The sequence below is a fragment of the Mustela nigripes genome, chromosome 4, assembly GCF_022355385.1.
Source record: "Mustela nigripes isolate SB6536 chromosome 4, MUSNIG.SB6536, whole genome shotgun sequence".
Lineage (NCBI taxonomy): Eukaryota > Metazoa > Chordata > Mammalia > Carnivora > Mustelidae > Mustela > Mustela nigripes.
The window spans coordinates 52,823,086-52,849,574 of NC_081560.1; the positions used below are offsets into that span (position 1 = coordinate 52,823,086).

At 41.7% G+C, this 26,489-nt stretch overlaps 1 protein-coding gene across 2 annotated transcripts in view; it reads left to right on the forward strand.

The window, feature by feature from the left end:
- Positions 1-26,489, forward strand: part of RAPGEF5 (Rap guanine nucleotide exchange factor 5) — a 220,618-nt gene that overhangs the window by 81,123 nt on the left and 113,006 nt on the right. The window lies entirely within an intron of this gene.

Below are 26,489 nucleotides of genomic sequence, written 5' to 3' on the forward strand. Positions count from 1 at the left end.
TTGTATTTTTAGTTACCTTGTGATTTTGGTAACTATTGTAAATGAACTATTTTTCTGTTCTCTCTCTCTCTTTTTTAGTTCTCTTCTGTGATGGTTTCTCAAGTCTTCATCTTTCATGATACTTTTTGTTTTAATAGATGTACTTTTTTAGGGAAGTTTTGGATTTGCAGAAAAAGTGAACAGAGAGTACAAAAGTTCCCATATACTCTTTGCACCTAGCTGTAGCTGTGCACAGCCTTTCCTACTATCAGCACCTCAGAGTGGCACAATTGTTACAATCAGTGAACCTACACTGACACATCATTATTGCCCCAAATCTATAGTTTACGTTAGGGTTCACTCTGTATTGTACATTTTATAGGTTTGAACAAATGTATAAGGATATGTGTCTACCATTATGGTATCATATAAAATAGTTTCCCTGCCCTAAGAATCCTCTGTGCTTCATCTGTTTCTTTCTTTCTCCCAATCCGTGGCAACCATTCATCTTTTTGATGTTTTCATAGTCTTGCCTTGCCAGAAAGTCATGGAGTTGGATTCATACAGTATGTAGCCTTTTCAGATTGGCTCCTTTTGCTTAAAATATTATGCATTTAAGTTTCCTTCATGATTTGTCATGACTTGAAATCTCATTTCTTTTTAACAGTCAGTAACATTCCATTGTCTACATGTTCTACAGTTTATTTATCCATTCATCTGCTGAAGGACATCTTGATTGCTCCCTAGTTTGGGCAGTTATGGAATAAATCTGCTATAACACTGTGTAGGTTTCTGTGTAGATGTCAGTTTTCATCTGCTTTGTGTAAATATTAAGGAGCACAATTACTGGATCGTATGGTAGGAGTATTGTTCATTTTATAGGAAACCACAAAATTGCCTGCCAAAGTGGTTATACCATTTTGCATCCCCACCAGCAATGCACGAGACTTACTATTTTTCCATATCTTTGCCAGCATTGGTTGTTCTGAGTGTTCTGGATTTGGGCCATGCTAATAGTAGTGTAGTGGTAACTCACTGTTGTTTTAATTTGTTTTTCCCTGATGACATAAGATGTGGAGCATCTTTCCATATGTTTATTTGCCCACTTTATATCTCTGGTGAAGTATCTGTTAAGGTCTTTGGATTAGTTGTTTTCTTATTTTTGAGTTTCAAGAGTTTTTTTTTTAATATTCTTTGGGGAAGAATCCTTTTTGGGATATCTTTTTTGCAAATATTTTCTCACAGTCTGTGGCTTGTCTTCTCATTCTCTTCACATGGTCTTTTGAAGAGCAGATATTTTTGAATTTTAATGAAGTCAAGATTTTTTTCCTTAATGCAATCATGTCTTTGATATCTAGAAGATCTAGATATCTAGAAAAGTCATGCAATATTCAAGATCATCTAATTTTTCTCCTACGCATATTCTAGGAATTTTATCATTTTGCATATCCAGTTTGAGTTATTTTTTGTGAAAGGTCAGGTTTATGTCTAGGTTTGGGTTTTTTTTTGCATGTAGATATCTAGTTGTTGCAGTATCATTTGATGAAAAGACTCTTCTTTATCCATTACGTTTCCTTTGCTCCTTTGTCAAAGATCAGTGACATATTTTTGTGGGTCTGTTTCTAGGCTCTCCATCATTCCATTGATCCATTTGTCTGTTATTTCTGTAATGCTCCACTGTCTTGATTATTGTGGCTTTCTGGTAAGTGTTGACATCGTATAGTGTCAGTCCTCCAACTTTTGTCCTTCTTTACACTTGATCTTATCCAAAATTTGTGTTGGCTATTCTGGATCTTTTCCTTCCATATAAACTTTAGAATCAGTTTGTTAATATCCACATCTGTTGTCTTTTATAATTGGTAACTTCTACTGTATGAGATTTTGGGTCTAGCAAAAATGTAAAACTCAAATGAATTCTAATAACTTGTTTTAAAATGATCTGGGATTTCCCATATGGGCAAATATATCATCTATCAGTAATGGCTAGTTTGTCTCATCCATCTAAGTAAATCCTTTTTATCTCATACTATTTTATTAGACAGAGTCTTCCTATATAAGGTTGACTAAGGTGATGATAGTTGGCATTCTCATTTTGTCCTTGGCTTTAAATATATTTTTGATTAGAAAAGTAACATGAGGGTGCCTGGGTGGCTCAGTGGGTTGGGCATCTGCCTTCAGCTAAGGTCATGATCCTAGGGTCCTGGGATTAAGTCCTATATCAGGCTCCCTGATCCTAGGGGAGTCGCTTCTACCTCTGCCCTTCCTCCCACTCATTCCATCAATCTCTCTCCCTCTCTCTCAAATAAATAAATAAAGTTTTAGAAAAAAAAGAATAACATGAGTCAACAAGATTATTTTACAGATGGAGAGGGTGGTTGGGTTATGGACGTTGGGGAGGGTATGTGCTGTGGTGAGATCTGTGAAGTGTGTAAATCTGATGATTCACAGATCTATACCCCTGGGACAAATAATACATTATATGTTAATTTTTAAAAAGGATTATTTTAGTGAGAAACAAAGACATTACTCTCCTGCACTCTCAAACAAATTCGGTAAGCAGTGTAAGGACAGAAATAACCAATAAGTCCAACAAGTTGTATACTGAAATATTCAAAGAATCCAAATATGGAAAGTACTAGAGATACTTACCTGTTTAACTCCATACTCTCATCGTTTGAGTTGACGTTGAGAGGAGATGAAAAATGACAATGGCAAGATACAAGAGAGGCTATCATAGGTCTGGCATTCCTTTGTGCCTTTCTCAGATTCTAATTTGGTACCTGCTGTATTCCAGGTACAGTATAAGATGTGAGGATAATGGCAAAGATAAATGTGACCCCTACTGTTTTTAAATTACAACAAATGTTTCATAAATGGAAAACATTAATGAACCACTGGCTGTTTGAAAAAGAGGAACGTATTACTATGTGGTTAGGAGGTGATAAAATGCAGAGACATTCAGCATAGCCTTAATTAGAGTTCCAGCTGCAGAATGGTGCTTTCTGTGTATGCTTGATGTGACTTTCTAAAACTATTCTAAGGTGGTTTTTCAAGGAAGAAGAAAAAGAGGTTGGTGTACATCTAATAAAAAGTATGAAAATGATAGCACGACTGGGGCTTGGCAAAAGGAATTGATTACCCTAATATCTTATGTCTTACAGTAAAACTGTTAATTAGGGCTCAGGTGGTCATGCCAGATTTATGTCTCATTGCCAAGGGTTATTAAAACAAGAATTAGTATGAAGCAAAAGTTTTTTATTTCAGCTCACCCTACAATAGAAATAAAAGTAACTGCCAATTGATAGATTATATAAATGATTCAAGGCTCTAGCTTAGTAAAAAATCCACTTTGTTGTAATTTTCTAAAAGGCCATTAGGATGTGCCTTTAAACAGTCTTCTCCTCCAAATGTTAACCTTAGTGACTGTGAATAGCATTTTAAGGCTTCAACAGATTTACAAAAATTAGCAGAGATATCCTTGCACGTTCTTTTTGTTCGATTGCTTATTCTGCTGCTAATGTTAGCTAATTAGAGTCTAGGGAGATATGTTTTTTCCCTTTTGCATGAATCTACAGCCAAAGCACTTTCAGCTCTCATTATCTTTAGATCATATGAAATTTGTGCCGTGGTGGGCTTCTATTTCTGGAAAGCCAAAAATACCATATTGGTAAATCTCCTTGGCAGTTGTTATCTTTTACTCTGTCTGCTTAGTCCATAGCTAGTTAAGTAAGTGCTTTAAAACTAAGTATACAGGAAATGAAAGTTTGGAAAAGAAAGAAAGGGGTTCTAGGCTCCGTTTATGCCATTAATTGTCACTGTGACCTTAGCAGAGTGATTTTGATTTTGCATCACGAAGGGATTGATGTAGAATCTGATAACCTGAGAGATGCCTTTCAGCTCTATTATTTAATTATAGCAATACATATTTTTATTAATTACCTTCATTATCCTTAATGGAGTCACACCATTGGGAATATTTTAGACAGGATTCTTTTAGGGACAAGTGCTAAAACAAACAAAATGAAAACTGCAAAGTGAATTTATGGGCTCAGCGAACCTCTGGAGTCCATTGCAGCAGAAAGGGAAGAAACCTCTATCTGGGTAGTCTCCACAGATGTCTCACTGGGGACCTTCTTGGAAGAATGACGTGCCCACCTCGGGAGCAGGAGAAGCCTGGTGGGGGTTCGAGACATCAGGGGGCCTGCATACAAGAGAAGACACATGCACGGAGGCTGGGATGGATGTGGCCCCTCCAGGAAAACTAGCTGAAGAGGGACCAGCAGTGAGCGGACACTGTGTATGCTCACCACAGGTGGCGCTGTTTGCATCGTGTCTCAATGTCAGAACAGAATACTGAGAGGAAATGTTGGGCCTGAGATGGCCTAGGCCAGCAAGCTTGCAGCCAGAATATAGCAAGCTTGCAGCCAGCTTGGTTGAAACCAAGTGTTTCAACCAAGTGTTCCAGCTACACTATGCTTTCCCTCCCTTGTTAGTGATTTTCTGGATTATGGGACTAAAGATGGGATTTGCGGAAAGACGTTCCCATTTTCCACTTTGGTTCCTGAAATGGAAAAAGACCAGATAAAAGCTCATACATTTTTCAAGTAGCAGATAGCAGCATTTTTTTCCCCTCTTCCCAGGATCGATTAGCCAGGGATGGAGGTTTAAGTGGTATTTATGTACCAAGATATTTTATTATTTCTTGGGGATGTTAAGTATATAAAATATAAAATAGTATAAAATAGCTTCACTCAATTGTGTTTAATTTGAGCTTTTGGTAAAAATTATTTTTAATAGGCTTTAACAAAAAAGATGGAAGGGAAGCCAGTGCTTTTCATTGAAGGTAAATTGTCTGTCCTAGCCTTCTAGATCCTCATGTTTGTTTTTTCATCTTTTAGATCCTATAGTCCAGCTTATTTAGGCATTTGAATGGGTGTGTGATTTCAACAGCCTGGTTGCTACTATTTGCCGTGCAGTGAACTCTGTGCGTGTAACATATTGAAGCAGACAATGCCGGATCTGGTCATCAAGGTGGACCCATCAGGCAGGTTGAGGGGCTTCTGTCACCCCCATAGTCTGCATCAGTTGCCAGCTTTGAAGATCTCCTCTGTTAGTAATAATCACTGGGCATCAGCAACACTTACTAGGAAATTTCAGCAGTGTTAAGCCTCCTTCTTAAGAATGTGTATGTAAGATTGGGGGAAATGAGGTGTTGACAGGAAGCTCTGGTGTGAGACTTGAGGTCTGACACAATTGAAAAAACATCTTCTCCTTCAGGGCAGAAGCATTACAAAGACAAGATATTCATGTTGCTTTGTCATGAGAAATGAAATAGATTGATTACTTTTAGCAGTAGAGAATGCTTTGCCTTTTATACTTTTAGAAGAAAAAAAGTAAGCATTAAACCTATGGAATTGCTCCGACTTTTATGATCTCTAAATTTTTACTTTTTATTTTTAGTTGACAGATTTCTCCTTTTCATGGAGAACACTGTTTGACTTGACCCTGTTTCCCTTTTGTAAACCCATAGCTCATGTATAGGAGAGGGCACAATAGAATGAGATTTTAGAGTAGATGTTAATAATACAGTTAAGATGTTAATAATACAGCAAAGACAGTTCCCATGCTAGTACAGTTACTGCTGTGTCAGACTCCTTCGACCTTTCTAGTTTTCTGTGATAGTTTATATTGAAAATCTAAAAGTAAAAACTATGATGATCTTCTTTTACAGGTGTTTATTCATCTGGTCTCTGAGGGCTCTAATAATGACTGTTGGAGCTAAAAAATACTCTCATGGCAGAAGTTTGTTGGCTGGATTTTAAATAATGAAGACATTATGCTTAATTTTTAGGGATACTTTCAAACACTTAAATTTTCTCGAGTCTTCCTTAGCCTGCCCCCTAAGGATGCACCTTGTCCTTCCAGAATTGATATTTCCACACGGTATGTTTTTTGTCCTTTTCTTCTCTTTTGACACGTCCCAGATGCTGCGCCGGCCGCGGACCGGCCGCCATCACTCTCATTCATGGTCAGCCCAGACCTACACTCATTGTCTTGGAGCCCCACTGAATGTGTTCTTTAGCATTTGTCAGCCAAGAGGAAAGAAGTCACATGTGTTTCCCCCTTAAATAATCAACACAACATTGTGGTCTTCCTGATTGATTGATGATGTAGAATTTCTTTTCCCTAGAAGAGAGAGCTTTGCCTAACACCAGGCTGATTGTTGAAGCTTGTAAAAATCTCTCTCCTTCTCTGGCACCATAGTAACTCCTTGTTCTAACATTTCCAGAGCCTGTTCTGTCCCCGCTTGCTGGCAGGTTTTGTGCGTCCATATCCCATCTCCTGTAGTGTGTGTTCTTATCAGAGATCAATTCAATGGTTAACAGAGTAGGTCTTTCATTTTTTTTTTAATGGCATAAAACCGCAGTAAAAGTCTTAATATAATAATTATCAATGCAATGTCAAGTTAAAGGATCTTTGAAAATGTAAAATTCTTGCAATCAAGAAAATAATAGCGTTGGTAAAACTCAGAAATGATTGAAAATGCACGCAGCAGATGCTTTGTGAATTTTTCTAACTCTCCCACTGGGATACAAAGAAAATTGCCTTTAAAAAAAAAAATCCCGTGACACTGTCTTTTGTAATTAGAGCTATTAAGTCTAAATGATAAATAACCATCAATGGCATACTATAAAAGAAAATAGCCCTTTGCCCTGATTTCTCCTTGAACAGCAAGAGATGTGAGTGAATTGAAGTTGGGTTCCTTTAACCCTGAGGATTGTTTAGAATGGAGGAAAGCAAGCAAGCTGATTTTCTTTTTCATCCTTTAGCATGGTCATGTCCATTAAGATAGTAAATGAAACTGCTTTGCCAAGGAGGTGAATAATTTACAACCACAACAGAGTGTGCTCCAGAATGCTGGGGTTTGGTTTTCAAAACAAAGTTCTGTGGGCCACTTCAGGGGCGGTATGTAATGCTTATAAGGCTCAGTAGACAAAGGTAATTATCTCTCTAAACGGGTGCTTGTCCCTGTCTCAGGGAATCAGGCCCTGGGAAGGAGAACTGAGTACTGATGGCACCCGTTTCCAGGAACATGAGGGCTCACAGACCAGGCTCTTGTCCTGCATGGTCCAGGACAATGATTTTATGTCATTCAGATTTTTACCTGTTAGTGTTTGTGTTTTATATATGTTGCCAAGCCTCCCTGAGGTTTGGAGCAGAGAGGTGGGTGGAAGGCAGGGGGGGAGGCTTTAGAGGAAGAATCCAGTTTTCTATTTGAGTGCCTGAAAGCGGCTTCTAGCGTTGCAGCTCCTGGGAGCGTTATTTTCTGTGAGGAAACTAGATGAGTATAATGAGTGTACCCTGTGCACAAATTCAATATTAGTTCTACACCCAAGGTCAAATGAAAGTTAATGACCATTTGCACACCAGAGATCTGAAACCCACATTTTACTTCATTCTCATAATGACAAAAAAGGAGAGCAATTTATATTTAAATTGATTTAAATTTCAAAGCATAAACACAGAGGTCTCCCCGGTACTCTCTCCTTGTCGGTGAAACTTCCTGGTAGGGCTCGACTTTCATAAAAAATTGAGCCCCGTCCCATTCCAGTTCCCTAGTGTGGGCAGGTTTGCGTTTCCTGTGGAACAACCCTGTTGCTGCCCTGCTGGATTGGTGACACCAACCAAGTGACACTTGGTGACACTTGGGTTGGTGACACTTGACACTGAGTCAGAAGCCAGCGATGCAATCAGGGCCACTTTCTTCAATGATTCAGGTTGGGCCTTTGTTGGGCCAATTAGTTGACTGAGGCAACTGATGGGTGTCTTTAATCCATGGTGGACAGGGCAGCTTCTCCCTGAAGCCTGCCAGCTCCTTTGTTCTTGGTCTTCTGGGGAGTGGGAGCTACTCCCCAGATGAACATAGGAGACATGCCACCCAGTATCCCGAGGCCAGCCTGAGAGGCAGCCTCCATGTGTCCTGAAAGGCTGGCCTCCACGTAAAGCCCTGTGGCTGACAAAGTCTTTGTGTATGGACAAAGGTCTGCATTTGAGGGGTGCCTGGGTGAGGCCGGGGAAGAGGATTGATCTGTCATCTGCTTTCAGAATTGATAATTCTGTGATGGCTCCTTTGTATACCCCTTCTTTGTATACCCCATTTTGTACCCTTTGTATACAAAGGGTATTTTTTTTAATGGCATAAAACCACAGTATACAAAGGGTACAAAATGAAAGTGATGTAGATGATTCAAATATTAGCATATTTGAGGAAATATTTAAATAAGATGATTAGATAATTAAATGGAAAGCTGCCTTAAAATGTTCCTTTAAAAGAACCCTTGCCATATGCTGTTCTTACAAAGTGACGACGTTATACGGCCTGATAAACACACCTTCCCACCAAAATCCAGCAGTCCTGGGCATGTGGCTAGGAAGTTGGACTCCCATGCATTCTGTGTCCAGTCACTCTGCTAAATCGACTGGCTGCCCTCAGCCTCAGTCTCCATCTTTCATAAAAGGAAGCGGGCATGCGTGGCTGATGATGAGAGGTCCATGCTGAGCCTGTCGGGTCGTGTCCTAAGTACCAGGTTCTTGACAACTTTCCTTCTCTTTATAAGTTGATGCCTACTCAGTAAGAATATGGGAATAATAGCTTTTGATCATTTAATTTCCTTTATAAACTTTCATGATTCGGTGCCTTTTTCCTCCTGAAAATGTGCAGAAGGCCCTTCCTGCTCCTGCCCCCCTCCTCAGAGAACATTTTCCAACTCTCATTTGTATTGACAAGTAAGAGCTATCAAGGGAAATCTTTGTCTTGGCCACATGACCCAGCTATAGTCCAGCATTCATCACATTAAAAGTCTAATTGTGTAAACAGCCATGAAAATGGAGCTGTTCTCAGTAAAACTGCAATGACATGAGCACAGGGTATGTAAGGGTAAGTAAATAATGCTCCGTAGTACAGAGGGCAGCAAGGCATTTGATTTAGCTGAATTCTACCAGTGATGCTGTTGCGATAAAAGCGAAATTTGTTTCATGTACTTTCTTTCTGTTTATGCAAAACACACATAAATACTGAACATTGGAGAATTTCTAAATCAGACATTTTCTTTGTAAGTGGCCAAACTGTGGTTTTAGCTATTTGCTTTTTTTTTTTTTTTTTTTTTCCGGCTGGGTCATAAAAATACCTCATTTTAATGCTCACACAGTGATTGAGATCTGTTTTTGCAGTGAGTGGGCCATAGAAATTTTGACCCCAGAGTCAATGAAGTCTTGTATTATACGACTTCTTAAATTTTGACAGTGTTTTTGTTTGGAGTTGAGGAAATAGAGATGGATAGATACCTTTAAAATAATCGTACTTTTGTTCTTGTAAAGCATTTAATTTGCACAGTAGTTAATTTGCAGTGCTTGTAATTCCTGCTCTCTGTCCCCCCTTACCCCACTCCAGTTAAGCTTGGATGGAGGCCTTGGTGTCTGCATTTTTAACCAACCTTCACCCCTAAGTGATTTGACAGACACATTCCAAAGTCTGTGCGATCCGTTGTCTCAGGGAATGAGCTGGTGTTTTACGAAGGGTGTTGGTCTAATGAAGCAAGTGTGGAGGCAATCAAAATGTTGTTTATACATTGGCTACTAACTCATTTATTAGACAACTGCGTAACTTGTCAGTGTTTCTCTACCCGACTGGAGATTTTGTCATGGGAATGATAACAGAATTCTAACGCTCTCATGGCATTAGCAGTACAAGCTTTATAAATGAAGTGAATTATTACCATGGTTTATTTGCTGGGCAGACTCAGGAGTAAGTGTACATTCTCACTGAGGTTTTCCATACTAAACTTACCAGGAAGACATTTGAGAGGGGAGTGGTCAGCATCATTTAAAGGAGAAGTAGATTTTTTAACCCTGGCTCCCAGCAAGTGCCCCTGAGCCAAAGCCACATCCTTGTAAAGCCAGTCCTTGTAAATTGTGGGCTCCTCCCAAGTCGGTAGAACAGATGGGCTTCTCTGGTTCCCCTTTTGCTAAAAAGCAGCTACCTTCTATCTTTTGAAAATTCAAACATTTAATAAAAACAAAGCATAAAAGAAAAAAAGTGAAGCATTCACTTTAAGAACTATTAAAATCAGTGGAGGTTTACACGTTATCATGTCATGGTTTTCTGGTAGAAAAATGACTGTGGGAAATGTGAGATTGAGGGTTCTTTGTATCTATCCTGAGGAACAGATGGTAGAGAGCCAAGCATCACGGATACAGTCGCCATCTCAGTTTTACAGATTCCTATTTTCTTCATTTTGATTTTTAGTTTTGTTGTTATATGTTTAGAAGGCCCATTTCTAAATCATAGTTCCAAAGGTGAAGCTAAGGAGACATGATTTTCCTCTGTCCAAAGGGGGCGGTATACAGTAAACACAAAATTGTCCCATATTAACAAAAAAACCAACTTCACCACCCTTCAGATGTGGGTCTTTAAGGGAGTTGGGAGAGTGACCGTAAGCCCTGGCTGGGAGCCTCTGTTGCTGACAGTGAATATGGGGAGGGGGGCATTTTCTCCACCATCTGTGGTCCCCAGGCAGTGTGTGGTGTGTGTCTGCCTTGTCAGGGAAGGGGCACATTCCATCATGGGGCTTCACAGTGTTAGCACCAGACACGTGGGCTGTGGGTTCGTACAGTGAGCATCTTGGACCCTTGGGGCCTCTTAGACTCATTTCTGAAACTAACGACAGATGTAGAAATCACACTTAGCATTTGTACCTAAGTGCAAGTTACTGAAGTTGCTTTGTTTTGTTGGTAACATTAGGCCCCCGTGTAATAGCTAATTAATAGTCTTATAACCAAATGGACAGTTTCATCAAACGATGACATTATATGGGTGGTCAGCACCCTCCAAGGAAATTTGCAGAGGACCTGCTCTAAGTGCAGTTTTTTTTTATTACCTTGATATTTCAAGAAGAAAGACAAATAAAACTACTGATAGTTATCAATTTTGCATGAAAATTCAAAATACATATACTTCTCTTGATATTTCAAGAAGAAAGACAAAACTACTGATAGTTATCAATTTTGCTTGAAAATTCAAAATACATATACTTCTCTTGATATTTCAAGAAGAAAGACAAAACTACTGATAGTTATCAATTTTGCATGAAAATTCAAAATACATATACTTCTCTTGATATTTCAAGAAGAAAGACAAAACTACTGATAGTTATCAATTTTGCATGAAAATTCAAAATACATATACTTCTCTTGATATTTCAAGAAGAAAGACAAAACTACTGATAGTTATCAATTTTGCATGAAAATTCAAAATACATATACTTCTCTTGATATTTCAAGAAGAAAGACAAATAAAACTACTGATAGTTATCATTTTTGCATAAAAATTCAAAATACATATACTTCTCTTTGAGAGGAAATATGACTCAGTGCCTTTGGCATGGATATGAAAAATAGTTTGGGTTGACAGGCCAAGCTGTATCAAAAACCTTTTTATCCCCCACATGTGTTTTGGCTTGGTTTTATTATCTGGTAATCTTAGGAGATTATTTTATTTTGTGAGTCATTAAAGTACTTGCATTGACCTTCTAAAGTGGTCATTAACAGAGTCTCAGAATTATTCTCCACACTTAAATAAAGTAGGAAATGCTGTGCTCTTTACTTGAGACCATGACACTGTGGTCCTCAGCGAGCTGCCACCTCCCGCCAGGGACCAACATTTGAGCTCTTTTGGATTGGAACTCTTTTTTGTGATACATGGTCCATCCAGGATATTGCTCCTGCCTGGGCTGATGGTGAAATATCCCTGTTTGGATCACTCAGTCCCTGGCATGGGGGAGGGGGGGTCTTTGGAATCCCACAGTGCTCCTGGGCTATTCTTGTCTCTATAGAGGTGTCCATGCCAGCCACATCTCAGCTGGGTTAGGGTCTCTGAGTCTTTCTGGCTGCCTTGCCCTATGATGCCTCTTGCTGAGGCTGCAAACCCCACTGCTTTGCTGCTGCATACTCCCTGCAGCCTGTGGCCCTTTATAAGGTGGGCTCCCTTGCTGGCATCTGAGCCCAGAGCATGTAGAAGCTTTTGGGTCTTTGCACATTTCCCATCCTCGTAAAGAGGATCAACTCGGGAATAATAAGCTCTGGACCCCATCTGCCTCTTGCCTGTCAGCTTTACTGTGCTCACTGCTGAATGCACCACGAGCACGTCGACTGCCTCCTCAGGCTCAGGGTAGACTGACAGTCTCCTCTGCGTGTCAAGTTGCAATCTGCATTTCAAACTGTGTTCCTGTCTTCAGGGTTCACTCAGCCATCTATCTGGGCTCACCTTTCAGAGCCCAAGCCCACCAAGGGAAGATGAGGCTCGTAGCTCTTACCTTTTGTCTCCGCTGCCTCTCTACTGCCCTGGCCCCTGAACCCAACAGTCCCCTTGCAGTAACTTGAGGACAGCCTTGAGTTTTTCTAGCCCATTACTTCCTGACTACTTCTTGAGGGGAACAGACCTGTGGCTTCGTTATTCCAGATTTGGAACCTATAGAGTTGGTTCTTGATGTGCAAAGGAAGGTAACATTTCTCTATAAACTTCGCCCTTTCAAGGAAAAATTCTAGCTTGGGTGTCAGAAGATGGATAGTAATTACTTTGTTTCTATGTTCCTTATCTTGGACTCTACCCCAATAGTGGTGGGCGGGTCTGATTAGGAGAAAGGCCCCATCCGTGGCTAAAAGTGAAAAAGGGAAAAAGCACATTACTGTGTTGGGAATAGAAGGTAGCTACCCTCAATCAAGCACTTCAGGCCCCCCCTTTCTTCCACATACTCATCCTATGGGGTGCTTGGTGGTAGTGATTATCCCTCTTTTTCAAGTAATGAATATGAGGTTCGGGAAAGTGATACCACTTGGCAAAGATCATACACGAGAAGGACTGTAGGAACAATGCTGTATTTTTTTCCCCCCAAATGTGTCATAAAAGGCAGTTTCTTTAAATTCTAGCAGGACAGCTTAGATGAGGGTTAAGGAAAATTCACATCTTTGCCTGCCCCCTCTTGAGCTGCATACCCACCATTGATTGCTCTATTGATTGAACTGTTGGTGTCTTCGCTTGTATTTGCAAACAGAGGGACTCTTAGGGAATTGGTGGTGGTTGCTCTGTCTTAGAATTTCCCGGTAATGTCAATGGGAAGATTTAGCAGTAGCATGACTGACATTTCAGGAACAAAAAAAGCTTGGGAACATCACATGTGTGGCAGAAAGCTGTAATGTTATTTTTTAAAAGCAGATCGCTGGTCTATCATAAAACCTTAGTGAAGTGTCAGTGTAGATATGACCTGTTGTTTTTTTCTTTTTTACAATCCTCAAGGTGGATTTGTGTAGCAGTGAAAAGCAAATCAAGAAACGCAGGTTCAGGGGCACCTGGGTGGCTCAGTGGGTTGAAGTCTCTGCCTTCGGCTCAGGTCATGGTCCCAGGGTCCTGGGATCGAGCTCTGCATCGGGCTCTCTGTTCGGCAGGGAGCCTGCTTCCTCCTCTTTCTCTGCCTACTTGTGGTCTCTGTCTGTCAAATAAATAAATTTAAAAAAAGAAAGAAAGAAAGAAACACAGGTTCAGTTCTAACTTACCCACTTGCTATGACTTGTGGCTTCCAGAGGCTCATCTTCTTATTCTGCAAAATGGAACTAACGGCATATGTCTCTGGGGCTTGTTAGGAGTCGGGGGAGTTAAATGAGATGCCCTAACGCATGTAGCTCCACATTGACACGTAGTTAGACTCAGAAATTACTTTTCTTTTATTCCCTGAGGTAAAACTTTTACTTTTTTTTTCCTTTTCAAATTTTTATTTAAATTCTGGTTAGCATACAGTGCAGTGTTGGTTTCAGGAGTAGAATTCGGTGATTCATTACGTACATACAACGCCCAGTGTTCATCGGAAGTGCCCTCCCTCATACGCACCACCCTTCTCGCCCATCCCCTACCCACCTCACTCTGTCAACCCTCAGTTTGTTCCCTATCTGTAAGAGTCTCTTACGGTTTGTTTCCTTCTCTCTGTCTCTCTCTCAGTTTCTCTTTTCTTCCCCCTCCCCATGTGAAGAGATACTGAGCATCGCTTATCATCAGGGAAATCTAAATCAAAGCATGATGAGATACCAGCTCACACCTGTCAGAATGGCTAAAATTAACATCACAAGAAACAACAGGTGTTGGCAAGGATGCGAAGAAAAAGGGAACCCTCTTTCATGGTTGGTGGGAATGCAAACTGGTGCAGTTACTCAGAAAAACAATATGGAGGTTCCTCAAGAAGTTAAAAATAGAGCTACCCTATGATCTAGCAATTGCAATACTAGTTATTACCCAAAGGATACAAAAATACAGATTCGAAGGGATACACATACCCCAGTTTATAGCAGCATTATCAATAATAGCAAAACTATGAAAGAGCCCAAATGTCCATTGAGTAACGAATGGTTAAAGAAGATGTGGTATATTTTTATATATATAGTATATATATTACTCAGCCATCAAAAAGAATGAAATCTTGCCATTTGCAATGATGTGGATGGAGCGAGAATGTATTCTGCTAAGCAAAATAAATCAGAGAAAAATAAATACTATCTGAGTTTACTCAGGTGTGGAATTTAAGAAAACAGATGAGATAAATCTTTAAAATTTTTAATTCCTGAGAGACGTGTGGAGTAGAGAAGTGCACTGGGGACTTTTTATTTTATTTTACTATTTTTTGTAGCAGGGGAAAGAGCAGAGGCCAGGGAGAGAGAGAATCTTAAACACACTCCACACCCAGCTTGGAGCTGGACTGGGGACTCCATCTCACCTCTCTGAGGTCAGAACCTGAACAGAAATCAGGAGTCAGTCGGTTCACCTACTGAGCCACCCAGGCATCTCTTCACTAACGTCCTTTTAAATGAATGAACATCTTGGAGTGTCTAAATACCACATCTTTAAGATGCAGTTATAACAGATTGCCCTAAACCTGTCCCATCACCAGAACATATCTCTGTAAGGTTTTTAAAAACTGAAAGCTTTTCTGTATCCCAACAGAAATGGTGAAGAAAAACTGTAGCTAGGGTTAGTTTGACCATGTACACACTGTCTTGGCATTAAAAAGAAACTTGTGTTTTTCTGGCATATTTCCTCAAAAGAAGGGCAACCAGACAGGTTCCTGGGCTCAGGTACTTACGACTCTGGGAAATGGGACAAATATTTATGATCTAATCAAAGGATTTCATACAGGACACACTCTGCTCTTTTGATGTTATCATTTTTCTCTGTTGAGTAGCTTTTCCATTGACTAGACGTCTATTAAATGTTACTCAAGAGAAAGCACTGTAAAAATCTATTATGAAGTGAAGGAAGGGAACTTTGAAGGGTCTCGGCTCTAAGACAAGGCATAAGAATTGAAGGGGACACTTTCTCCCTGAGGGCAGGTTAAACCCTGCAGTCAGCAGGCGGGGGAAGCAGTCCAGAGCTGGTGTTTCTCCGGCTTGAGCCACCTGCAGCCCAGGTCCCAAGTATGTAGCATCTGATTGGGGGGGGGGGGGGATGGCAGTTTTTCAGCTGCCTCTGAGTTTCTTCTCTTCACTGTAGATTTATTATGTTATCTGAGTGATGTCGATTTCCAGAACATCAGTGCCTGTATATTCAAATGTTAGTACAAGCTATACTTTCTTTTGTGCAGCAAACATGTATTATCTTCTCTCTATTGGATCCAGGGTTTGGGAAGCATGGTGAGGGTACATGGGGTATGTGGGAGCAATTAACAATGAGCAAGTCATTAGGACTCTTAATTTTTATAGACTGAATTCCTCATAGGAAATTCATGTCAGTTCTCGCCTAGACTGTTTACAGTAAACCTCCTGTTTTCCTCTGTTTTCAGTCTCACTCCTGTTCAGTTCCTTTTGGACAATTTAAGTCTTCATGGTGTGTGGGAGCAGGTAAAGAGTCAGACCCAGGTACTTAACCATCTCCTCCGCGGACTTCGTGTGTGATCCCGGCCCAGCTAGTTAGCATCTCTCAGCCTCCGTTGTCTCATGTCTGAAATGAGGATTATCATAAGAGCTCTTGGAATCGGATCAAGGAGAAGGCCAACCGTACACCTGTCCTAACACATCAGTAGGATCTGATTTAACTCCGTTTTCTCTATGAAATTAATTGAGTAACTGTTAAATGGTAAATGGATCCTACTTTGGCCAGGAAGCTAGTTGTATCTACTGGTAATGGATGAATGTTCCTTGCTGGGTCTGAATGTGGCCCATCAGTACTTTGTCAGTGAACGTATCACATGTTGCTGAAGGCCCACCAAGGTGGCCCCACCAACCTAGGGACTTGCTAGCTTTTGGTTGGCAGTGAGTGTCCTTATGAAACCAAGTCAGGCATGGGGTGTTGTTGGGTTTGGGCAACATGGTTTTATCCATGTCTACAACTGACCTTTCTCTTTAGTTAAGTGTGTTGGAAAATTAATTCAGAATTAAGAATGTCAGTTAAGGATGCCTGGGTGGCTCAGTCAGTTAAGTGTCTGTGTTCAGCTCAGGTCATGATCCCAGGATCCTGGGATCAAGCCCCACATCAGGCTCCCTGCTCATGGGGAGTCTGCTTCTTCTCCCTCTGCTCCTCCCCTGGCTCCTGTGTGTATACACTCTCTCAAATAAATAAAATCTTTAACAACAACAAAAAAGAATATCAGGGGCTCCTGGGTGGCTCAGTGGGTTAAAGCCTCTGCCTTCAGCTCGGGTCATGATCCCCCGGTCCTCGGTTCCAGCCCTGTGTCGGGCTCTCTGCTCAGGAGGGAACTTGCTTCCTCCTCTCTCTCTGCCTGCCTCTCTGCTACTCGTGATCTCTGTCTGTCAAATAAATAAATAAAAGTTAAAAAAAAAAAAAAAAGAATGTCAGATTACCAAATGACACAACTTAAAAGAAGCAAATTGCTAAATTGCAAGAAAAATGATTTAATAAATTACTAATTTTTTATTCAACAGTTAAGTAAAAATTATTGAAAGTTCTTTTAGTAATACAAACTAAGTGTCTCACGAGCCCTACTAAAAAAGTACTGAATAGATATTTAACAAACATTGGCAAAAAGAAGGATTAAATTATTAGCCTGCTCTCAGTGGCCACAGACCTCCTGCCCGCCTTGCCAGTACCTCCAGCAGAAGGGCGTGAGAAGGAGGAGATGGGAGCACCCACAGTGACAACTCGTGTCCAAAGGAGAACAGCTCAAGCAAGAGCTGGGCATATTTAGCTTAAGGATGATAATAGTTTCTTTGCTCACATCATCTCACTTGCTGCTAAATGAGCCTCCTCAGCCTGACATAGAAACCCAGCTAACTTTCCTGGCTTTGCTTTCTGGCATTTCCACAACACCGTGTGCTGCTCGCTGGGCCCGTGTCAGATCCCTAGCTTACGTCTGCCTTACCTCTGTTGATACCAGCTCTCTGCCTTGACTGCCCTTCTTCCCCTCACCTCATCCACTCACCAAAATCCACCTTTTCCTCGAAGACTCTTCTTCCGTCATCTTACCCTCTCCCCCAGACTGGATGTGACATTAAGTGTTTGTATCTGCCTTAACATTTTTACTTTCTGAATCGGTCCTATTCGTCAGTTCAATAGACAATTACTTAGCAGCACTCTGTTGTAGAAATGATTCCAGGTCCTTAGAATAGGAAAACATACCCTCTCCCACTCGTGGTGTAGATTAGTCAAGACAGAGGTTTGTGTTGCTAAGTCTAAAACACTGAGATAAGAAAATGTACATGTACAGAAAAAGAACTTTGTTAGGCCAAGAGGGGGGACCTCGTTTAACCTAGAGTCTTGAGAGGACTCAAAAGGATCGTCACCGAGGAGATGGTGTTAGACGTGGAGAGCGCAGTGGACAAGAAAATTATCCCCTGTCGAAGGCAGGAACAAGGCAGTCCAGGCTAGAAAGAAAGAAATGTGGGAGGTGCATCTGGGGAGAGAGTCTGAGACCCACAGGGGCCTGGACTTCAGGCTTGGGTTGAGGCTTCCACCTGAATGTTCCACAAAGTAGGGATCCCAGGTGTGTCCAAGCTCTCAAAGCTGCACAGCCTTCTGTGCCCCCCTGCATCAAGGTTGCCGGGGATGGGGCCTCACTTGGTACTCAGGCCCCTGTAAGACTATCACATCTGGTGGGGAGAGGCACCTGAAGGTGATGGGGATTCTGAAGGGATGGGGAGCTAGTGTGAGCAGGCTTGCCTTTTGGAAGGGGAACTTGGCACCCATGTGGAAGAGAGAATGAACCGGAGGAGAGGCTGGCTGGGCGGCTGTGCCCATGGCCCCGGGGAGAGGCGGTGCAGTCCTGAGCTCTGACCATGGCAGAGAGGAGGGAGGATGGAGACATTTCAGGGGTGGAAGTGATGGGGTGTACTGAGAGGCCGATGTGAGGGCAGAGGGGAAGGAAGAGAAGAACATGAAGACACCTGGTGGTGACATAAACTAAAATTCTGTAGGAGGAGGGAGAGGCTTGTGAAATCCAGTGGATATGATGCTTGTGGTTTCAGATCATTGTGTGCCCCTACCTCCCCCTGCCCCCTGCAGAGGACAGAGGCTATGCCCCTGTTCTGTGATAGCAGCTTGTACCTTGCAGGGGTGTGATGGTCTGCAGCATGGAAATGTTCGGTGTATAACTGGAGATGGGATCTGGGGCTCCAAAAAGAGGACCGAGATGGAGACACAGATCTGGGAATAACCTGCATAACTGTGAAAATCGAAACCATAGGAACAGATAAGATCACCGAGGAAAGAGGCAGAGAGAGAAGAGAGAGCCTGTGGGAAACTTGCATTTGTAGAGGCTTCCAAGATGATAAGGACCCAGAACAGAGAGTTTTAAAACCGCAATCCCAAGTTCAGCTCAGAGGACTGAAGAAAGACAGTTGGGACAGAGGTGTCATAGGCACTGGTCAGCTTTCCACGTGAAGTTCAGACAGTGCTCTGGGTGGGCCTGATTTGTCATACTATTTGGCCTATCTTGATGGGGAATGCTGAGCAATATTTTTCAAATTTTAACACTAAAAAAAATATGACGATGAAATGAAGACTGTAACTGCTTTTTTTCCAATTATGTTTTAAAGCCTAGAAAAGATTGGAGCAGTTTGAAGCATTTGTGATTATATATTGGTAACCAAAAATAAACAGACTCGATCAGCATTTCTAGCTGCCAGCTCGTTTGCACGCCACCTCTGGGGGAACGCTCTGCCTGCCGAATGGGGATGGAGCCTTGGGGAGGGGCTTCCCAAAATAAATATTAGGGCCTTTCTCCAGGAATGGTACAAAAAAATAGCTGGTTATGTAGATAATGCGGAACAGGGCTCTGCTCCTGTGGCCTGGAAACACCTCTGTGTTTTTCTAGCATGGTCAAGTCCACGACCCACTGAACACACGAAGCAGCCCAACCTGATACACGCCTCATCCACATGGTGAGAGATCCTCGATGTTACTAGTGGGGAGGCATTGTGATGTTTAAACTTCATTTCTGTTCTTTCTATTGTATCATGTTGTGTTTCGTTAGAAATGGTGGTCAGGACCCAGAAGAACAGACTCGCTGGTGTGCGGTCTGACCAGCACCGTACCATTCTGTCCATGACAGACCCAGACTTGAACCATCACAGATAACATATGTCATACAGGGAGGGCTGGTGCAGGTTACTTAACGTCATCTCTAGAATTGGGAGGATTTTACCTGTCCCCGTCTTCGGGGCGTGTGGACATCAGAATGAGACCCTTCATGAAAATTCTCTCTCTGTAAAAATTGCCCAAATTTTAATTCTTGGCAAGTACTCAGTGAATTCTTTTTCTGGACTGTGCTGGTTTCTCACATTAAAACTTGAAATGCTGAATTTCTATCTGTAGTGAAATTTTGGGTGGGCTTGTCAATTAAAAAAAAAAAAGAAAGAAAAGAATAGTTTGGTTAGTTTATAAAGAACACTTTTAAGTATAGTCACCCAGTGCATAATGATCATTCTGTTTAATATTCTGTGAGTACGGCTCTTTCATATCTTTGCAAAATGGATCAGAGATTAAATGAGCATTTTTTGAAAGGACATCAGCCTTCTTTGCAGTTAAGTAATAATATTAGTAGAGTTACTAAGTTTTCTTAGCAATCGATTGTCCTCGGAAGTCATGAGGAGAGAAAACCTGTTCTGAAGGTAACACAGAAGGGATATAGTAAGGCAAGCCCTAAAATCTTGGAGGCTGTCTCCAGTAGCTCATCTTGAACAGCTCTTGGCTAACTTACAAATAGAGACATTTAAACTAAGTACTCTTCTGTGAATTCGTGCTAATTAATCCACAGATATACTTAGTTCTCATGCGGGCTCTCATGTTCACTGCTCAAAATACATGCTTTAGATCTTGTGCTTATGACTTTTGTTGTGGTTAAGTTATTTTCAAAGGCCTTTTCTTGCTTTTGGACTCTGTGCTGAGAGATAAGGAGATGGTTTGTGTTGGCAGAGAGGGTGGCTCCGTGCCTCCCTCAGTCCCAGAAGCTGTCATTCCTGTGTACGTGTTCCGCCAGAGGGAACTGTCCCAGAATCAATATTTATGTAGGGATTTTTCCCCAGCCTACTCTTACTCTGATCAGATAAAAGAAAATTCAGCTCAAAACTCTGAGTAACTGCTTCCTCCTCCTCCTAGCACATGAAGCACACCACGAGGAGGCATGAAGGGAGAGATCGTGTTTGTATGTATTCCTTGACATTTGTCTTCGTATCCAGGGGTCACTAGAACACTCTTTCTTACGTGACTGACTGCATATTTCATACATGAGGCATCCCGGGGTGATCATAAATCCTCAGAAGCCCAGCATCAGTATATTTTTTTTTCCAAGTAGTGTATGTGAACTTCCGGCTAACATACTTGGAATTTTACTTTTTGGAATCATACTTTTTCAGTATTTCTAAGAAAATGATGTTATTTGTGTATTGGAGGAGACCACACTCTTGTCCTGCTTCAGGACAAGGGCTGCAGATAAGAGCCTCCCAGAACGTTGAGAGTCTCCCTTGAGCAGACTGAGACGGATTGCCGAGTTCCCTTTGCCACATCCTTGCTGAACTTGCTTGTGTGTACAGTTCTCGCTCTGTGAATCCAACCTTAGGGCTGGTCAACTAATTTTGAGGTCTTCAGAGATGTGACAAGAAATGTAGTATTGTTTGGGGGTAAGCCAGAAGTAGAGGACGGAGTCTTTCTCCCACTATGTTTTGATGCTAATCCCTGTCTCCTTTGTTTCTATTTATATGTACAAAGAATTATGCCTAAACCTTAAAAACATAGTGCTTGCTCTCAATCCTGAAACTGTTTTTTATTGTCGTGCATGTCCCTGTTGTAGTGTAATGTGAAATAGTTCATGCCTAGGTGCCAGAATGTTGTTTCAAATAAACAAATAAAATCTTTAAAAAAAAAAAAAAAACATGGACAGGATGGTTTCTGCTCACACGGTCCTGCTTTTGCGTCCTTGCCCCTTCACAGTTACTATGACTTAGCCGAGCTAGGTTGTCTCCTGGCCTCAAAGTATCCCTTGTCAGAGCCGTGGGTCCCTGTGTCTGTTCACTTAGGACTTGGTGGACCATCATCACAGCCTCCTACACAGTGGCCACTGGCTTGCCTGGATGATCGATGTGGGAGAGTCCTTGTTAGCCATGGTTTTGTGTAAGTCTAAAAGCAACATGGATGGACGGCTCAGCTGCTCTGGTTCCTACAGACTTTCCTCTTTGAGATAGCATCTCTCTCCATCTTGATTGCTTATAGACCCAAAGGCCAAAAACACACTCAAAGAAGGTATTCAAAAACTTTCTCTGCACTTTTGACATTCAACTTCACTGTTTTGGGGGTGGGGGAGGGGAATGCTGGGGAATGCTGAGTTTACTTGATCTTTCTACTTTCCGGAAATTGAAGACCCTCTACTTATTCGATATTCTTTCATATGCTCTGGTTGAGCTTGACCAAAAACAGGAAAGGATTTAAGCTTCCCAGTTCTGCAGACTCACCTATTTGGCCAAGGGCTTCCAGCTGCCTTTTTGAGATCCTTGGCAGTGTTGGTGCTCTTTCTGTCGTCTGGTTGAAGCTGTGTACTTAAACTGCTTGTTGGTATGACTTTGCTCGCACCTTCTAAGACACCATACCCTTACCACCCTGTCTGAGCTCTCCTTTCCCCCAATTTTCCCCACCTTTCTGAACCAAGACAGAGCAACACTTCCACCATACATCACTTCCACACACACACCAGGCACCTGTGAGGCCGGATCTTATCCTCTCAAACTTCCCTTTCTCACACCACCAAGAAACATAAGGAAGATAAGCACGTGCCTGGAATGGGCCAGGCCACACAGTAACCTAGAGGCACAGAAGATGCGCTGAGTACCAAGAGGAGAGGATGGAGGAGTGCTGTCCCTGATGCAGCTGGCCAGAAGCCGCCTTTTCCTCCACGTGGCCCCGAGGACAGCACTCTGTGGTGTGCAGGGGTCTGATGGCCCCTGCTAGATGGCTCCTTCTGGTCAGGATCACATCTTAGACAGCTTGATCGTTTTCCAGCGCCTGTCCCTTTGCTTTGCACACAGGCGTTCCGTCAGTGTTTTCTGAACCATGGACGGAAACTCTGAATTAACTTTCCACTTGTTCAGTATCATTCCAGTTGTTATCTGAAAACTGTGGACCCCACTCAGTGTATTCTGTTCTCAAAGAAAGCACAGCACTAACCTTGACTGATGGTGCCCCCTTTCTGTGGTTCCCCCCTATAAGAAACCTGTATCTTTTTCCACACTTGCCTATTTTTAGTCATTTTCTCCAGACTCTGTAACATCTCCCTCCAGCCTCAAACACAGACAGTCCAGAGGTGGAAGTTCTAACTGGAAGCTAGTTACTACCTCTCCTGCTCAGCTGGTTAGACCTTTTTACTGCTGACTGGTGAGGGTAGGAGGGTCACTGACTCTGTCCCCTGACCTTGGCAGAATGTCACCTGGGAGCCCTTAGGGTTCCTTTCCTGGAGGACCACCTGCCTGTTGTCTGGGAACTAGACCTTGTTTTCCTTCTATGATGCAGTAGGGCATGTTCTCACTTTTAAGAAACCATTTATGAGAGACAGCCCCCTCCCCTACAAAAGAGGCCCCAAATAAGAGTACAATCCTGAAAGATTATGGACTATGAATTGTTTCTGATGGAGATCATTTTCTACAACTAAATCTCGGTTTTCCTGTTTCTCTTGTGATGAAGGGATTACCTTTTGGTAAGGAAAAAGATTTTAGAGATTTTTAGTTAGACATCATGGAAATATAACCCAGATTTTTTTTTTTAAGATTTTATTTATTTGTCAAACAGAGACGACAAGTAAGCAGAGAGGCAGGCAGAGAGAGGAAGGGAAGCAGGCTCCCTGCCGAGCAGAGAACTCAATGTGGGGCTCCATCCCAGGACCCTGGGATCATGACCTGAGCCAAAGGCAAAGGTTTTAACCCACTGAGCCACCCAGGCGCCCCAACCCAGATTTTTTAAAAGTGTAGTCCTGGGATGCCTCGGGGGCTCAGTTGTTAGTTATTTGCCTTCTGTTCAGGTCGTGATCCCAGGGTCCTGGGATTGAGCCCTGCATCAAGCTCCCTGCTTAGCAGGGAGCCCACTTCTCCCTCTCCTACTCCCCCTGCTTGTGTCCCTCTCTTGCTATGTCTCTCTATGTCAAATAAACAAATAAAATACTTGAAACAAATAAAGGCATGGTCCTCTCAAAAAAGAAATAGCAATGCAGTAATCTTAACATGACAACAATATGGCAGATTATTGAATGAAGTGGATTAACCTGAATAAATTCTATGAAATGTCTCTTAAAAAATTAAAAATTAGGGGCACCTGGGTGGCTCAGTGGGTTAAAGCTCTGCTTTCGGCTCAGGTCATGATCTCAGGGTCCTAGGATAGAGCCCCACATTGGGCTCTCTCCTCAGCAGGGAGCCTGCTTCCCTCTCTCTCTCTCTCTGCCTGCCTCTGCCTACTTGTGATCTCTCTCTCTCCCTGTCAAATAAATAAATAAATCTTTAAAAATTTAAAATAAAAACATGAACTTAGTTGGCAAAATATTCCAAATTCAATTTTCTTCATTTTCATCTAAATTAAAACCTTAAAGAGCAAAAATTCAAATTACAACATAAAGGAAGTACCAAGATACGGTTCCCACTTCATATGGGCACACTTGTCCCACGTTAGTTGCTCTCCAGGAGAATGCTCCCCACTACAGGCTGAGGAAAGACTTATTTCAGTTAGTTAAACAGAGTTCCTAACTCTGTAGCCAAGGCTTTTTTTTTTTTAAAAAGTAGGTTCCATGCCTAGCTTGGAGTGCAGTGCAGGGCTTGAACTCACAACACTGAGATCAAGACCTGAGCTGAAATCAAGAGTCAGATGCCCAACTGACTGAACCCCCTGGGTGCCCTGAGCCATTGCATTTTTAAGTGGAATTTAAAATGTTATTCTGTATTTTTCTCTTGGCATTCTTGTTTCTAGTTTTTCAGAGAAATCATGGGAGTTTTTCTTTCTTCTTAAGTTTTCTCATAATCGGGCAACAGTAGCAACAGGGGACCCCCTTTGAACAAACATTAATGAAACTTTTTGCTGAAAATAGAAGAGAAGCTTCTGTCCACTTCCGCTGTTCCTGCCTGGCCTATAGATGCTCAGTGATGGGAGTTATCCTAGTTATTCATGGTGTTTAAAAGAAGAATTTCCCTTCCCTCTTTTTCATAAATGGTTATGAAAGCAGTTGTTTCTGTAAGTAGGGGTAGTCATGTTGTACCGTTTGGGGCACTCGGGGAGGAACTGCTCATCTGCTGGTTTTTACAGAGCTCGTACTGCGTACCCAGCAATTTAGATGCACTTCATGCCAAGTAATACACAGTAGGCATAAAAGGCATACAAAAGCCAGAGGTACATGAAATGCTACTCTAAAAAAAGTACAGAGCAGAGAGCACAATATTTGAATGTCTACAAAACATTACGAACCGAACCCATAACTACGGTGCGTGACTTCACTGTCAGAAAGATTGGTAATGTTTTTGCCCTGCTTTTGATGGAGAGAGCAAAAGAAAAAAATGGCATGGCAGATGCAAGGAATAATTTCTTCTACTTAGGAGTCGTGCTTGATTGCTTCTTATCCTCATCTACCCTGACCCCCAGCCATCTTCAGTTCATTGGCAAGGGGTGTCCATTTTGCCTAAAAATTCAACTCCAGAGCTCTCTGTATCTCCACCTCCCTGGCCTGAGTCATCATCATTTCTGGTCAGGATGTCAGCAAAAAACTGGTCTCCCTGCTTCCTCTCTTGCTTCTCTCGAGGCTGTTCTCCACAATGAAGCTAAAGGAACTCTTGAAAATATGCATCAAATCATGTGATTCCCAATTTAAAAGTCCTTAGTGCTTTCCTCTGTTCTTAGGCTTATATCTGAATTTGCAGAGTGGTCCATGTTCTCTCTAGCTCCTGTCACTCTCCCATGCCATGGGTGGCTCCATCTCAACCTTGAGGTAGCAGCACAACTGTCACTTCTTCAGGGAAGCACCATCTCCCCACTATGCCACCACCAGAAGTGGCCAACCCCCAGTTTGTTTTCTGTCATATCCCCATTTATCATGATCATCTTATTTTTAAATTAGTATTATATTATTTTTAAATTAAATTATATTATATTTTAAATTATTATATGTTATTATATATTATATATAATATATATAATATATAATATATTATACATATTATTATATATTTTAAAATTATTATGATTATTATTGTTTGTTACAGTAGTAGGTGTGCAGTGACTGTCTTCCCAGCTAGGATGTGTAATTCATCATAAAGTCGGAGCTCACCTGCCTTTTTCCAGGAGTAGCCCCCATGCCAGGCACATAGTCGACACTCAGTAAATATTTTGAAAGTGAAAGAGCAAACTGTACCAAGAGTAAAATAATTAAATCCCTCTGCCTGGATCAGGGTTGTATAGAATGTCATTGTGAAGTTGGAGATTAGGAGGAAGCTAGAGAATTCAAGGAAGACCTTTCGTGATGAACAGGGAATTCATACTTGATAAGATAAGCGATACATAGGCCAAAGCATGGCACTCTGTTTGTTTTTGGAGACTGATTATTTAAGCGGTGGTGCCCCAGCTGGATTGTATTAGAGGAATTAAGAGCTTTGTGTTAGGAAATGATTGCACTCACATGGAAAGGGTGACAAGGACTTGGATAGGGAGATGCTGGGGAAAATAAGAAGAGGTCGATTTGAGATTCCAGAGTTTGGAATTTTATAATAATGATGCACTGAAGTGGTCTGAATAGACAATATTATGCTTTCTTTATATGTGACCATAAACTACCAGCCAAAAACCCCCACTTTATTTAAAAAAAAAAAATGTTCTCAGATAAACTTGACCAAAGCTTTCGACTACACCCCAATTCCCCCTTGGCTGAAGCCCAGTACTGACATGCTGATGTCGGGGTGGATTTAGGTGAAGAGAAGAAATGAGAGCAAACTTTTCCACTGCCCTT